Genomic DNA, 16,022 nt, shown 5'->3' on the forward strand with positions numbered 1-16,022 from the left:
TAGGTTTGACCTTGCCTTGTCTGTACTATAAAACTTATACGTAGCATCTTAACAAAATATTGACTGTCTAGATCCCCCATTTCCCTAAGGTTTTACTGAAGATAAATGGTTTTTCTCACTTAAATCTCTATCTTGAGTGCCAAATATAGTGCACATAATATAATAAACACAGAGTAAGAGAGTGTAAGAATGGACCAATAAGAAAACATTACATAATTTGGGTAATATTCAGTAATCACTTTGAAAGTCACTCAGAAAATACATGTAATTTTATCTGCTTATTTTTGGCAAATGGTGTTTCACCAAATATCATACATATATATGACTAGATATGTGTACATTTTATAGAATACACTATAAATATAACATTTTATTTCTCTGTGTAGTAAATCAGCCAAAAGTAATCTTGGAATGTACTTATGCTGGAAGGACTATTTTATAACAGATGTAATATATAAGGAAAAACTTATATAGTGAAGGACATTTTTCTAAATATCAGGAATTAAAAGGAACATTCAGAAATTCAAATAAATAGAGTGATTCAATAAAAAAGACAAAATAACATCAGTCTATGTCAAAGAAAATCTTAATATAAAGTTATTTTCTTCTGGACCATTTTTTAAATGACAAAATAAAATTTATCATTTGAAAAGCAATGACATAAACCATAATTTTATCCTAACTGAGGATATTGCTTTTAAATTGTTCCCAATTGACTATGGTAGGGACCATCTGAAGACACCAAAACAATCTACTTAGCCAGAGTGAAGAGTGACGAGAAGTATTTGACCATGCATTATTAAAATTGCAAGAGGATATAACAGTGTCACAAGGACCTGGGATGAGTTATTTTCTTTTTAAACATTTTTATGTACCATGTACTACAAATACAGAGAATAATTTACCAAAAAAAATGTCATTGATGTATTATATCCAGCAACCACCACCACTTTCCAATATTATTTTATTATTTTCTCTTTTGAGAAAGATGTTAGAGTTTTTGTTATTGCATCAACTTTATTATGCTTTATAAAATCAACATTTGAATGACTGACTGAGTGATATTGACTGATTCTTTTTTAAGTCTTGGGCTAGTCTTATCACCCATCCTGCCTGCCTGCCTGCCTGCCTGCCATACTTCTTCCCTTCATTCTTCCCTTCCTCTCTTTCTTTCTCTCTTCTTTCATTACTTCCATCCTTCCATCACTCATTTCACCATATAAATTCTGAACAAATAAATTTTGACACTGTTGGTACATAAACAAGATGAATCTCACAGTCCTACCTTGGTGCGGGTATGCCATGAAGCTAAGAAATTAATCTAAAAATATTAAAATAACACAAAAGCTAGGTAGTTAGGTACAAAACAAGGACACCAGTGCTAATAGATTTAAAATGCTGCCAAATTCAGTGAATAGAGAGATCAATGTAGATTTAAGTGGAGAGGAAAGTCTGAGTGGAAAATAAGAGAATTGTAAGATCTCTTGAGTAATTAATTGGTAGACTTTCTATATGAAAAGAGAGGAAAATATACCAGGTCAAGGAGACTTAGAATGGTTAAGTACTTCCAATTTTAATGTACAGTTGCCTTTGGGATTAATTTGTAAGGGGTTTACTGAAATTCTCTCCTCATGCCACTCTCACATCACACCTGATTTATTGCTGTGGCTGGAGGAGTTAGATCATTGGGGGCATGTCTTGGGGTTTTTTTTATTTTGTCCTTGGTAAGCAGACTTCTTGTTCTCTCTCTTTCTCTGCTTCCTAATAGTCTCATCCTGGGATATTTCCCTCCATCACCCTCTTCAGCCATGATGTTCTGCCTCACCTTGTGCCCCAGGGAACGGAGTCAGTCATCTATAGACTGTGACCTCTGAAACCGTGAGCCCCAAATAAACTTTTCATCCTCTAAAATGGTTCTTGTCAGGTCTTTGGGTCACAGCAGTGAAACAGTAGATTAAAACAGTAATGAGATAAAGAAACTGGTTTGAAGATTGTCAGTATGTAGATGAGAGAAAAAGTGTCCAGTACAATCTTATTTTTTCTCAAAAAGTGGGTAAACCCAATTATGATTTAATGGGAGAAGGTTGCAATCATCAATTTATATTGAAAAGTAAGATATTAAAGAAGAATATAGTAAAAATGATAGTAAGATTTTTTCTGTTTTGTTAGTATGCATGTGTGTGCACATATATAAAAATAGCCCAGTAATGTATAGGCGCAAAGACCACATTCAAAAACAGGAATTCCAAGAAGTAATTTAAGAAATATTTGAAGTTTGAAGACTTCTCCATAGTTCAAAGTATTTTTTTACATTGTAATATTTGATTAATTATATTTATCTTTGAAACTGTTTTATAATTTTTTAAAATATTTTGAATACCTTTATTGTATTTATTTACTTTTATGTGGTGCTGATGATTGAACCTAGTGCCTCACATGTGGTAGGCAAGTACTCTACACTGAGCTACAACATAATTTAGCTTGCCATGTTTTGATGTGCTTTGAATCTATTCATTCTATGGGTCCCACTGCCAAATCTTTCAAGCACTTAAACAAACCTGAGTTAACTCATTCCACATTCAACTAACTTGGAGCTTCAGTCCTTAATGTGCTATTATACAAGCGTTACTGCCTATAATTTGGTGAAATTAAGTTCATTTCAAAATTTTAGAAAGAAAATTTTATCTTGCAGTAACACACAACAAAACTAAATTTTAATAAGTAGATTTTGCTTCATGATATTAAGGCAGAATACATAAAAGCTGAGAACAGAATTATATTTATCAAGATATTGATGTTCTGGTTAAAAAAACAAAGAAGCAAAAAATGCACTTTAAATGTTATTAAATGGTATTTATTTTGCAATTATTTCAATCTTTTTATTTGCACCATTTTGGGACAGTTGCAATACTGACTTTTAGACCCACTGATAATTCATGCTTATGGATGAGGTACAAATCCCATAATTTAACTTCTCAGGGCCGAGTACCTGCTCTTCTCTTCCTTTTACAACGTTGTGAGTTGGATGATCATTTTCAAACATTCTTGTGTCATTTTTTTACTTTATTGTTTGTTTACCTTTACTTTTGGCTATTCCCTAGACTTTATCCTAGCATTTTTTTTTCTACTTTTAAATCAATTTTATTATATTTTCATCTCCAGGGACATTTCTCTTATTCACCACACATTTCATTTTCATGTCATGGCTTGCATCTTTTCTCTCTTTTTGATCAAGCTGAAGGCAACAAATATTATTTATTTTAATACTGTGTTCTTGTTTTGCCCCCAACTTTGATATTGTTCTTCAAAACCACTTTGCTGGGGCTTTGTTTGTTTGACTGTTTGTTTAGTGTCTATCTTTCAATCAGAGGATGTCCTTGCATTTCTAGTAACTTCTGGTTTACTATCTGTGTTCAGGGTGATGTCTTTTAAAAAGAGAAAGATGGACACTGTTTTATGTGACAGGGATCCTCAAGTGAGAGAAAACAGAGCCAGAGGATGTGTTCTATTCAGCTGGGCGTGCCACAAGATGAACCATGACCTGGGCAGCTAAACCAGCGCAGACCTATTTTCTCACAGTTCTAGAAGCTGAAAGCTCAAGATCAAGGTTCCTGGCGAGGGCTCTCTTCCAGGTTTATAAACTGCCCCCTTCTCACTGTGTCCTCGCCTGGCCTTTCTTAAGCCAATGCTGTGTGTGCTGCCTCTCATAAGGACCCACATCCTGCCCTCATTTAATCTTAATGGTTTTCCTGGAGGCCTGGTGTCTAAAAGCACCCACTCTGGGAAGCAGGGTTCAAACATAGATTCTGATGGAACAGAATTTATTCTGAAACAGAAGATCAGGTGTCTATTAAGATTTTATTTGGAGATACCCAAAAGCTCATTTAAAATTTTTTTCTTCCCTTGTAATAACTCATTCCTTTATTGAAAGAATCATCTAATTTAACTGAAATGATAGCTGCTTGGTTACCAGTGCTCTAGGTCAGAAGTGGGGAAAGGGCCTCTGTAGTGGAAGTTTTTTAAAAAACAAATCTTAAAATCTTAAGATTATAGAGTATTCATATTAGGGAGAAAGCAGTGTTTCTATAACTAATAACAACGGAGCATTTAGGTCTTTGTTATTGTTTAGGAATTATTATTCAACTTCTGATGAGGTATTCATACATAAATCAGCTATGCAATATGATATTGAATAACTGTCATTGTTACCAAGCTTTCTAATGAGGATGTGATTAAATGGGTTGAAACTGTGTAAAACTTTTTGCCAATCACTGTCACCATCACCACTATTTGCTCCACCCAGATTACTGTTTGAGCTTTTAATGATTTTAAGTACCATAAAATATTTTTGTGCCAAAATATCATGGCATATAGTCAGAATATTGTTTACATTTTTTTCATGAAGAAACTCTGGAGATGACTGTATTAATTTTAAACAAGTTGGAGGATCCAAGTGGGAGGGACATGAGGATCTTCTTGGAGCAGCTGTTTGGGACACTCTGTGAAGGCCTAAGAAATGAGGTTGTGCCCCCTCCTACAGTGCATGCTTGCAAGTTACCCAAGGCAAGGGCAGAAAGCTCAAGGTGCTTGTTAATGCCTATGGCCTTGGGACTCTCCCCTGGCCCTCCAGTAAAGATCCCTGAGTCCAAGATTGGCTGCAAAAGTTCTGGGGTTGGAGTAAGGAAAGTTCTGCTCCTTCACCAGTCGGAGGGCCCAGCCTGTGATCCTATGGAGGATCAAAAGAGTGAAGGGAACAACTAGAGGAGAAGTATCAGGCAGTACCAACTGTAAATGAGTCTCTTTAGTTTCTTTGTTCCACAGGGAAAAGTCTTTTCATAGAAAGAAGAGATTGAGGGTCTGACAAGTGGCTGTGAAGTGGCAGACTTCCTCTGCATCACCAAATAACCCTTGCTCCCTGTGAGCCTCCTCCCACCCTCCATAGCCTGCCACCATCTCCTTCTTCCGCAAGCCCAAAGCCATATCCATTTTTATAGCTCTAAGTTGGAACTCTCCATGCCTACTCTGGCTCCTACTTTGTGTATGACTCCTGTGTTTCTAAGGATCAAATGTTTTTCGTGTTAAAAAAAATATTAAGAGTCGATCTTTGGAAAAAAAAAATGATCACCAGCATCAAGTATTTTATTAGTGGATGTCAAACGTGGCTGAAAGTGTAATGCACAGTACCCACGACTCATGAAACATTTACATTTTACAAAGTAAACATAGGGGAAAACAGGTGTTCGCCATGCTGAAACCCAACTAAATTGGCTGAATATGTGATGAAAATGAGAACAAATCATCCAGTAAAAGAAAGGAATGACTTTCTCTCAACTGAACCACCCAAGACAGTGGAGCAATTCCCTCGTTCTTCTGTTAAAATAAAAGATTTCCAAAAGATATTACAATCCTAACCAAAATATCATTTAAGAAGTTAAGAAGAACTCTTAGGGCCTGCATGCTTTATAAATATTTACCTGTTTTGCAGTCTTTCTTGGGAAACTACTAGAAAAAATTTAATAGAATAAGATATTAAAATAAAAAGTGGAATATATATAGACAGTGAGCAGAAGGGAGAATGAGAGTGTTTCCTGGAATGATGGTGATAAAAACACCAACATGACATTTCTGTGTGAGTACAACAGGACATACCTGGGCAGGAAGACAGAGTGCTCCAGGATCCTTATGTCCAGCATTGGGCTGGTGAGAGCTGACCAACACAAATCCATAGGGTAATGAGAGATAAAATCCCCACGTTTGAACCCCCATTTTGGAGCATTTGCCACTCTGTGTGTAGACTAATCCTACCACTAATTCGGGAAGAGAAACACACACTCAATTCTTAAGAGATTGCTCAGGTCGGCTTCAGCACAGCACTTACATCCAAGGGAAACAAATTATCTCACCCATTTCACCATTAGGTAAAGTGTTTGATATGCCATCAGAGTGTATGAGGAAGAATTAAATAAGGACATATAGGAAATTAAGGCCAGGGAGCAAATTAAAAAACCTGGGAAGAAAATGCAATAAATAACTCTTGATTAAAACCCAAAGTGTGATGTAGTGTGTTAGAGGAACCACCAAAGGAAAGGGGGAGGCTGGGAACTGTAAAACTTTTAAGTCCATAGCTTTTATACTGGGAAAAATCAGTGGATAAAAGCTAAAATAACAGAGATAGTTAATAGTATAAAATATTACAAGAAAGAGCAAAAACAATTAAAAGTAATCAATTTTAGGGAATGAGAATTCAGGAAGAGAATGTAATTTCTGCCCATAAGTTTTTTAGTGCAATTTAGATTTTTAAACTTTATATATTTTTGATAAGTTAAAATTGAAATTAAATTCATATTTTTTTGTTTTAAAACTCTCAATGAATCTATGTAAAGAATATTTATCAATAAGTATTACTCTGAAACTTAAATATGTGTAAGTAATAGTGCCATGAGTAACAGAGCAGAAAAAGAGACCTTAGATCTTCCCCCTCTCCCAACAAATTGGACAGTGGTACATGCACCTGTTTCCTTTGAGATAATTCCATAAAGATCTAGTGAAGAGGCTTCCACATCTTGCATGTGTGCAAAACTGGACATATTGAAATGGGTAGGGGAATTTTTAACACTGTTTTAAATATTTGTCCTAATTAGCTACACATAACAGTAGAATGCATTTAGGCATATTGCACACAGATGGAGCACAACTTCTCATTCCTATGGCTGTACATGGTGCAGAGTCACACTATACATGTATGTGTAATCACACATGTATATAGGGTGAAAATGTTCATCTCATTCCACTGTCCTTTCTATCCCTACACCCCCTCCCTTCTCCTCAATCCCCTCTGCACTATCCATATTTCCTTCATTTTCCTCCCTCCCACTATGGATCAGTATCCATTTATCACATCTGGCACTTGGTTTCTTGGGATTGGCTTATTTCACTTAGCATGATGTTCTTAGTTCCATCCATTTACCTGAAAATGCCATCGTTTCATTCTTCTTTAATGCTGAGTAACATTGCATTGTGTATATGAACCAAATTTTCCTTGTTTGTTTATCTGTTGAAGGGCATCTAGGTTGGTTCCATGGTTTGGCTACTAGGAATTGAGCTGCTATAAATATTGATATGGCTACATCACAGTAACATGCTGATTTTACATCCTCTGGGTATAAACTGAGGAATGGGATCAGGTGATCAAATGGTGGTTCCTTCCCAAGTTTTCTGAGGAATCTCTATTTCTGATTCCTCAGAAATCTCCACTCTGCTTTCCAGAGGGTTGGCATCAATTTGCAATCCCACCAGCAATGTATGAGTGTGCCTTTCTCCCAGCATCCTCACCAACATTTATCATTGCTTGTATTCTTGATAATTGCCATTCTGACTGAAGTGGGGTGAAATCTTAGAGTTGTTTTTTTTTTCAGTTTTTGGTGGACACAACATCTTTATTTTATTTTTATGTGGTGCTGATGATTGAACCCAGTGCCCTGCGCATGCCAGGCAAGCGCGTTACCACTCGAGCCACACCCCCAGCCCTTAGAGTAGTTTTGATTTGCTTTTCTCTAATTGCTAGAGATAATGAGCATTTTCTCATATATTTGTTAATCAACTATACATCTTCTTCTGTTAAGTGTCATTTCAGTTCTTTAGCCCATTTATTTATTGGGTTATTTGTTTTTTTTCATGTTAATTTTTTTTTAGTTCTTTATATATCCTGGAGATTAAAGCTCTATCTGAGTTGTGTGTGGTAAAGATTTTCTGCCATTTTGTAGGCTCTCTCTTCATGTTATTGTTTCCTTTGCTGATAAGAAGTTTTTTAGTTTGAATCCATCTCGTTTATTGATTCTTAATTTTACTTTTTGTGCTTTAAGGGTCTTGTTAAGGCGCCTGGGGCTGTGGCTCAGTGGCAGAGCGTTTGCCTCACACGTGTGATGCACTGGGTTCAATCCTCAGCACCACATAAAAAATAAATGAATAAGTAAAGATATTGTATTTATCTGCAGCTAAAAAAATGTTTTAAAAATACTCTTGTTAAGGAAATTGAGTCCTAAGCTGACATGATGAAGATTTGTGCCTACTTTTTTTCTGTTAGGCACAGCATCTCTGTTCTAGTGCCAAGTCTTTGATACACCTGAAGTTGATTTTTTTGTGCAGGTGAAAGATAGAGGTTTAATTTCATTTTGTTCCAAGTGACTTTCCATTTTTCCCAGCACCATTTGTTGAATAGGTTACCTTTTCTCCAGTGAATGTTTTTGGCACTTTTGTCTGAGATAACCATATTTATGTGGGTTTGTCTCTGTGTCTACTATCTTGTACCATTAGTCTATACATCTATTTTGGTGCCAATACTGTGTCATTTTTTGTATTATTGCTCTATAGTATAATTTAAAGACAAGTACTGAAAGACCTCTAAAGAATAATTAACACCAATATTCCTCAAGTTATTCCATGACATAGGAAAGGAGGAAACCCTTCCAAACTCATTCTATGAGGCTAGTGTCACCCTGATACCAAAACCAGATGAAGACACAACAAGGAAAGAAAATTTCAGACCAATATTCCTGATAAACACAGATGCAAAAATTGTCTTAAATTCTGGAAAATCACATACAAAAACATATTAAAAATACAGTGTACCATGATCAAGTGAGGTTCATCCCAGGGATGCAAGGTTGGTTCAACATATGCAAATCCATTAATGTAATATATCACATCAATAGATTTAAACAAAACAATCATATGATTAGCTCAATAGATGCAGAAAAAGCATTTCACATAATACAACACCTCTTCATGTTCAAAACACTAGAAAAACTGGGGACAGTAGGAACATACTTCAACACTGCAAAAGCTATCTATGCTAAGCCCAAGGGCAACATCATTCTAAATGGAGAAAACTTGAAAGAATTTCCTCTAAAAACTGGAAGAAGACAGGGATGCCCACTTCACCACTTCCATTCAACCTAGTCTTTGAAACTCTAGCCAGAGCAATCAGACAGAAGAAAGAAATTAAAGACATATAGATAGGAGAGAAAAGCTCAAACTAGCACTATTTGCTGACAACATGACTCTATGTTTAGAAGATCCAAAAAATTCCAACAAAAAACTTCTAGAACTAATAAATAAATTCAGCAAAGTATCAGGATATAAAATCAATACCTATACATCAAATGAATTTCTATACATAAGCAATGAATCCACTGCAAAAGAAATTAGGAAAATGACCCCATTCACAATAGCCTCAAAAACAAACAAACAAACAAAAACTTGGGAATCAATCTAATAAAAGAGGTGAAAGACCTCGACAATGAGAACTGCAGAATACTAAAGATAGAGATTAAAGAAGACCTTAGAAGATGGAAAGATCTCCCCTGCTCTTAGATAGGCAGAATTAATACTGTCAAAATGACCATACAACCAAAACTGTTATACAGATTTAATGCAATTCCTATTAAAATACCAATGACATTCTTCATAAAACTAGAAAGAGCAATCATGAAATTCATTTGGAAAAATAAGAGACCCAGGATACTCAAAGCAATCCTTAAACTTGGCAAGAAGAGTGAAGTAGGAGGCATCACAATGGGTAGGGAAATTTGAGACACTGCTTCCCAAGTCCCATAAATGTATTATCGCAACACAGCTTTGTACATTCAGGACAAAAGACCTACTTCCCAGGGTTTGCTTACACAGAGGGAGAGAGGTGCTCAATGACTGTAAAACCCCAACATTTCAATGTACTATCCAGGAAATTGGTTTCTTTCTAGCACTTATAGGACACAGGACCCAGCATATTCCTGCTACGCAATGAGAACAGAGATGAAGGTTTTGGCTGGCAGTTGTTACCATAGCCACTCCCCTAGATCAGGACAGAGCAGATGAATTAAAAACCCTGCTTCTCGCATCTACAGTGAGATTTACCACATAACTAACAAACCAACCTACCAGGAACCTTCATGGGAACTGGCATGTTTTGCTTTTTTCAAACAACTGATGCCTGGAGGCCACTAAGAATATCAGAGTACATTTGTCTCCAAGTTCTCCTGCAAATCTCTCTGGTCACACAAGGTCTCCGAATCTCTGGTCACACTGATTGGCAAGGGCTTCTCCAGCACAGCCCCAGGTTTTCTTCATCTAGTGCACAAACAGCAATAGAGGAACTGAGAAAAATGAAGACACAGAGAAATATTTAAAGAAAAAAGTTTAAAAAAAGAATAAATTTCTAGAGAGATTTATCCAAACAAAAATGGAAAATGGAGATGAATAACTCACCAAGAGAAAATTAAAATTAAGCACTATAAATATGCTCACAGAAGCCGAAGAGCAATGCATGAACAAAGTTGAGAATTTCAATCAAGTGAGAAAATATTTAAAAGGCGTAGAACAGAGAGCTGAAGTATTCAACAACTGAATTGAAATATTAACTAGAGGGATTCAGCAGCAGGATAGATCAAGTGGAAGAAAGAATCACCAAATGTGCCCGCAGGTCACTGGAAATTATTCAGAGGAACACAAATAAAAAGGAGTGAAAGAAGTCTAAGAGATTTATGGACCAGCATCAAGAGGATCCATAAATGCATTATAAGCATTCCAGAAGAGACAGAAAAATACCTGAAAGTGCTTTTAAAGAAATAATGACTACTTGATGTGGTTCCACTTTTGTATTTTTGCTATTGTTGACAATAGTTTTGGTGTCATATCCAGGAAATCAAAGCCAGGACAAAAGTAATAATACACGTTTCTCCTATATTTTATGCTAGGAATTTTACATTTTCAGGCTTTACATGTAAGTCTTTAATCCATCTGAGCTGATTTTTTGTGTGTGGTACAATATCCTTTGATCGTCAAACTCTAGTTTTTCTAACACCATTTGTTGAAAATAGCGTCTTAGCACCTGTATAGCCTGTTTGTGTTTGATATAGGAGAATACCTGTGGCTAGGTTACATAAGAAGAAAAAAAAATTATTGGACTCACAATCTTATAGGCTGAAAAAGTCCAAGATCAAGCAGGTGCCTCTTTTGGTTCAGCCTTTGGTGAGGGTTCCCTGGGCTGCACTATATCATGGCAGATGGTATTATGGGGGAAATACTTGCAGGAAAGTGAAATTATATGGCAATACAGGAAGCCAGGGTGATTTAGGGGTTATTCTCAGACTTTTATGACAACTTACTCTATGGAAGCTAACCTGGGTTCTAGGAGAACTACCGTAGGCCTTTCTGAAGCCAGTGCTTTCAATAACCTATGAGCCTTCCACTAGACCTCACGTTTCGAGAGTTTTCATCACCTTTTTATACTTCCACTACAGAGACTAAGCTCCTCACCCTTGAACTTTGAGGGACAAACAAATCCCAAACCTTGGCAACACCCTTGTCAAAGGTCAGCTGACTATGTACACACAGATTTACTTCTTGTCTGTCTTCGGGGTTCCATTTGACCATATTTCTGTCTTTCCCCTGGTACCATACTATTTTCATTACTATTATTTTGTAATATTTTTATAATGAGGACATGTGATGTCTTCAGATTTATTTTTCATCAAGACTGTTTTATAATCCAGGGTCATCTTTGTTTCTATATGAATTCTAGAATTTTTTTACACTTCTGTAAAAAATACGCTATTATGATTTTCATAGAGAGTTGATTTGAATCTGTGGATGGTTTTGAATAATATGGACATTCTCACAATATAAATCTTCCAATTCCTGAGCATGTAACATTTTTCTACATCTTTGTTTGTTCTTTAATTTCTTTCATTACTGTTTTATAGTTTGGGGTATATAAGTCTTTTACTTACTTAGTTAAATATATTACTACATTTTTCATAAATTTTTGTGCTATCCACAATGGGATCACTTTCAATTTCTGATATTATATTGTTAGAGTTTAAAAAACAATAGATTTTAATGAGTTGATTTTGTATTCTGCCACCTTATGGAATTGTTTGTTTTTTGCAGGGGGAGCTGTCTCTAGGATTGCTACATATTAATTAGAATATGTCATCTGCAAATAGAGGTAATCTTACTTTAAAATTAATATGCCTTTATTTCATTCTCTTGCTCAGACTTCTAGTACTATGTTAAATTATTTTTTAAAAAAGTGGTGCTTTGTACCAGTTCTTAGAGAAAAAGCTTTGATTTTTATAACATTGAGTATAATATTAGTTGTGAACATGTCATAAATGGTCTTTCTTAGTACAGTTTCCTACATGTTGTTGAGGAGTTTTGCATCTATGTTTATCAGGGATATTTTTGTGTCTTCTTTACTTTTGGTGTCTTTATCTGGATTTAGTATCAGGGTAATCTGAACTTGTAGAATGTGTTGGAGATGTATGCTCTTCTTCAATTATTTGGATAAAAACTGAGCACCAAAATCTCCAAAGCAACCATTGACATAAGCTGGAAGGAGAAATAGACAGCAATATAATATTACTCGATGACAGTACAATGAGCTCCTATACCTTTTACTTTTCCTAGGTGTGTTAGTCAGCTTGTCATTTCTGTGACGAAAATACCTGATATAAACAACGCGGAGGAGAAAAGGTTTATTTTTGATCATAGTTTCAGAGGTTTGAGTCAATGGTTAGCCAGATCCATTTCTTTGGGCCTGACATGAGGCAGAACATCATGGCAGAAATGTGTGGAGAGGAAAATGCTCAGCTGATGGGAGCCAGGAAGCAGGGAGAGAGAAAGAGAGAGAGAGAGAGAGAAAGCAAGGGTCAAAGGGAAGGCAAACTTATCCCCAGAGACTTCCTTCCTCTATCTGTGTTTCTGTTACCTCCCAGTAGTCCATCCACCTGTCAATGTCCATGTGATTAATCCATCAATTGGATTAATGCACTGATGATGTTCCAATCATTGCCTGGGAGCTCTCCTCTGACCTTGCTGCCTTGGAGACCATGCTTTCAACACAGGAGCTTTTGGAGGACATTTCAGACCCAAACCATACAAATAGGCAAATAGAATTCTTCCAGGATTTTTCCTAGCTCTTTTTATATCATTTCCTAAGGAAATTAATAATTTGTTTTTTCATGCCATTCATGATTTGAATTCTTCTGCTATTTGTCTGACACAATTTCTCAATTGTGAGTCATTTCAAATTCATTTTTGCTAATTTCCAGAATTTTCATTATTTCTGAGTATTTTGGGGATTCTCTTTCAACAACAGCTAGGTGTGGTGGCACATGCCTGTAATCCCAGCCATTCAGGAGGTTGAAGCAGGAGGATCTTGAGTTCAAAGCCAGCCTTAAAAAGTAAAAAGGATTGGAGATGTGGCTCAGTGTTAAGCACTCCTGGATTCAATATCAGGTACCAAAAAAAAAAAAAAAAAACAGGCAAAATAAATAAACTCTGCAAATATATTAACAAGCGAACAAAACAAATGAAAGTATACAAATAAAATTTTGCTTTGCATGAGGCATATATTATAATAATATAAACTACCAAAATAAAGTCATATTTTAACACTTACACATACTATAATTTCACTTATGTAGGATTTTGTTACCCTTAATGTTAAGTCTATATTATAGCTAAATTATGTCTTAGTTGTTTTAATTATTCTTAAGATTTTGTACATGTTCATATATTTATGAGTAAATCATATTTTCCTTTTTCAGGAAAATTTATGTCCTTGTTGCTTTACTGTATTCCTGTAATTTTCTAACATTTTGCACATGTTATTTTTTTTCTAATCTAATAGATTGAGCATTCAACATAAGATTTACATTTTAGAGTTTCAGGGAAAAATATCACAACTAAAAATTTTTAAACATTATCTATCTGTTAAAAAATACTGATATAACAGAGGCTAAGCAAACTTATTAATTCAACAAATACTCAAGTAGTTCTGATTTGATAACACCATTCTGAGAGTTTGCAGTAGAAAGGATTAAAAAAAAAATAGGGTCTTATTTTCATTAAGTTCACAGTTAAAGTATGTGTTTTATACAAGAATTGTTTAATAAACCCTAATTCTTTTTTTAAATTTATCCCAATTTAAAAAGTAGCTGTTTTGAAATTCTGTGAGGTCTCACTAATTAAAGCTTTGTTTATAACTTACTGCTCAGAATTACTCAGCCTGTCTAATATTAATTATCACTTGAGATAATATAGCATAGACCTGTTTACTTTTCAGTATGTGAAAATTAGCATTGATTTTAGTATTCTAATGAATTCTGAAGGATTTTTATTGTCTGTTTTACTTCAGTTGAGGCATCTCAAATGTGTTCCATATTGTAACATAAAAGAAAGTTTAGTCTGTGTGGATTTTTAAAATTATTTTTACCTTTTGTAGGATGTAACTATGACATATGTTTCCCCCCCCTGGAGATCTCATGAAATGGGCTAAAAGGACATTTTATAGATTCTTCTTTGGAAAAGAATTTCTTAGAAAAATAATGAGCTTTCAGTTAAATTGATGATATTTGGAAATATTATAAGTTTTTTTTTTCACACTTTCAAGGGAAGAGTTGAAAATCTTAAAGACCCTATCAGCTAGAAAACAGATTCAATCTCCTGAAAATGAGGAGAAATTTAAATTGGACATCACTGAATCAAGGTTTGTATTTGCCAGAGATATTATTCAAACCAAAGCTTTACAAAAAGAATGATTCGAGGAGTTTAAGGAAATTCTAGTTTGACTATGAGTAGAATCTGTGCCGTGGCTTACTGTATGATACACAAATTTAGTTACATTTATTTAGAAACTGCTATTTTGCCAAAGCAATGAAATTATAGTTCAGCAGCTCTCCTTGATCCTTAAGGAAATTTTCATCTCTATATGTAATGGTTTGTATATGAGGTGTCTTCAAAAGCTTCCCTGATACTGCAGGAAAATTGAGAGGCAAAACGACTGGATGGTGGGAGCTGTCACCTCATCAGCCCATCCTAGTTTGAATGGAGTGACTGGGTGGTAACAGGCGGGTGGGGCATGGCTGGAGGAGGTGGTCACGGGTGTTCCCTGGCAGGGGTCACCTTCCTCGTGGCCCCATCCTATCTCTGTGCTTCCTGGCCACCATCAGCAGAGCAGCTTTCCTCCGCTGCTCTTTCACTGTGTTCTGCCAGACCTCAGGCTCAGAGCAAGGGAGCTGGCTGAGCATGAACTGAATCTCTGAAAACCTGAGCCAAAACCAACTTTCCCTCCTCTAGGATGTTCCTGTCAGGTATTTTGGTCACAGCAACAAAAAGCTAACCAATAAGGTATGCAACCTATTACTGGACATTATATGTTACAAATAAATAAATACAGTAGGAATTACAGTGACATGATGGCCACCATAGTATAGAAAAGTTTCTGTGTCTCATAAGGAGCAAAGAGGTGTATTCCCGACCAGTCCACTAAATCCACTTGACATACCTGATTGTGTGTGTCTCTGGTTATAATGTATTCATTGACATGACTGGTTAGAAAGCCTCCGAAATAATAACAGGTGACCATCAAGTTCTAAGATTAATTTCAAACACACACACACACACATACACACACACAACTGGAAAGAAGAAAAGAAAATATTAGGACCACAATCTACAGTTTTAATGCATCCTTAAAAGATTAGATGTAAAATAAAAAATTAGAATCATCAAGTAAAACTGAACTTCTTATTGCCCTAAGATATAGTATAGTACTATGAGTAAAAACGAAAATCTGGAATTACATGTGAACTACATTTGTCTTACACTAGCTGATTAATTCAGGATAATGTCAGTAACTAGAACATGTAATTGCTCTATTGCTTAATGAGTTAACATATGCAAAGGATATTGAACTATATCTGGCACGAGGTAGTATCAATAAATATCTGATGGTATTATTTCCATCTACATCATGTTCAAACAAAAACTTCAGAAATTTCCTACAAGAGGACTTTCTAAATGAGGTTTTGATTGCTTAAACTTTCTGCATGGGAGAATAGGAATTCCTGCAGTTTTCTTTTTTTTTTTTTCTTTCTTCTTTATCTCTTTTTTCTTCTTTTTATTTTGTTCCCCAATTTTCTTGATTTGCTTTCTTTTTGTGTACCCGAGACCCAGTTGCC

This window comes from Callospermophilus lateralis, chromosome 8 (genome assembly GCF_048772815.1).
Source record: "Callospermophilus lateralis isolate mCalLat2 chromosome 8, mCalLat2.hap1, whole genome shotgun sequence".
In the NCBI taxonomy this organism is placed as follows: Eukaryota; Metazoa; Chordata; class Mammalia; order Rodentia; family Sciuridae; genus Callospermophilus; species Callospermophilus lateralis.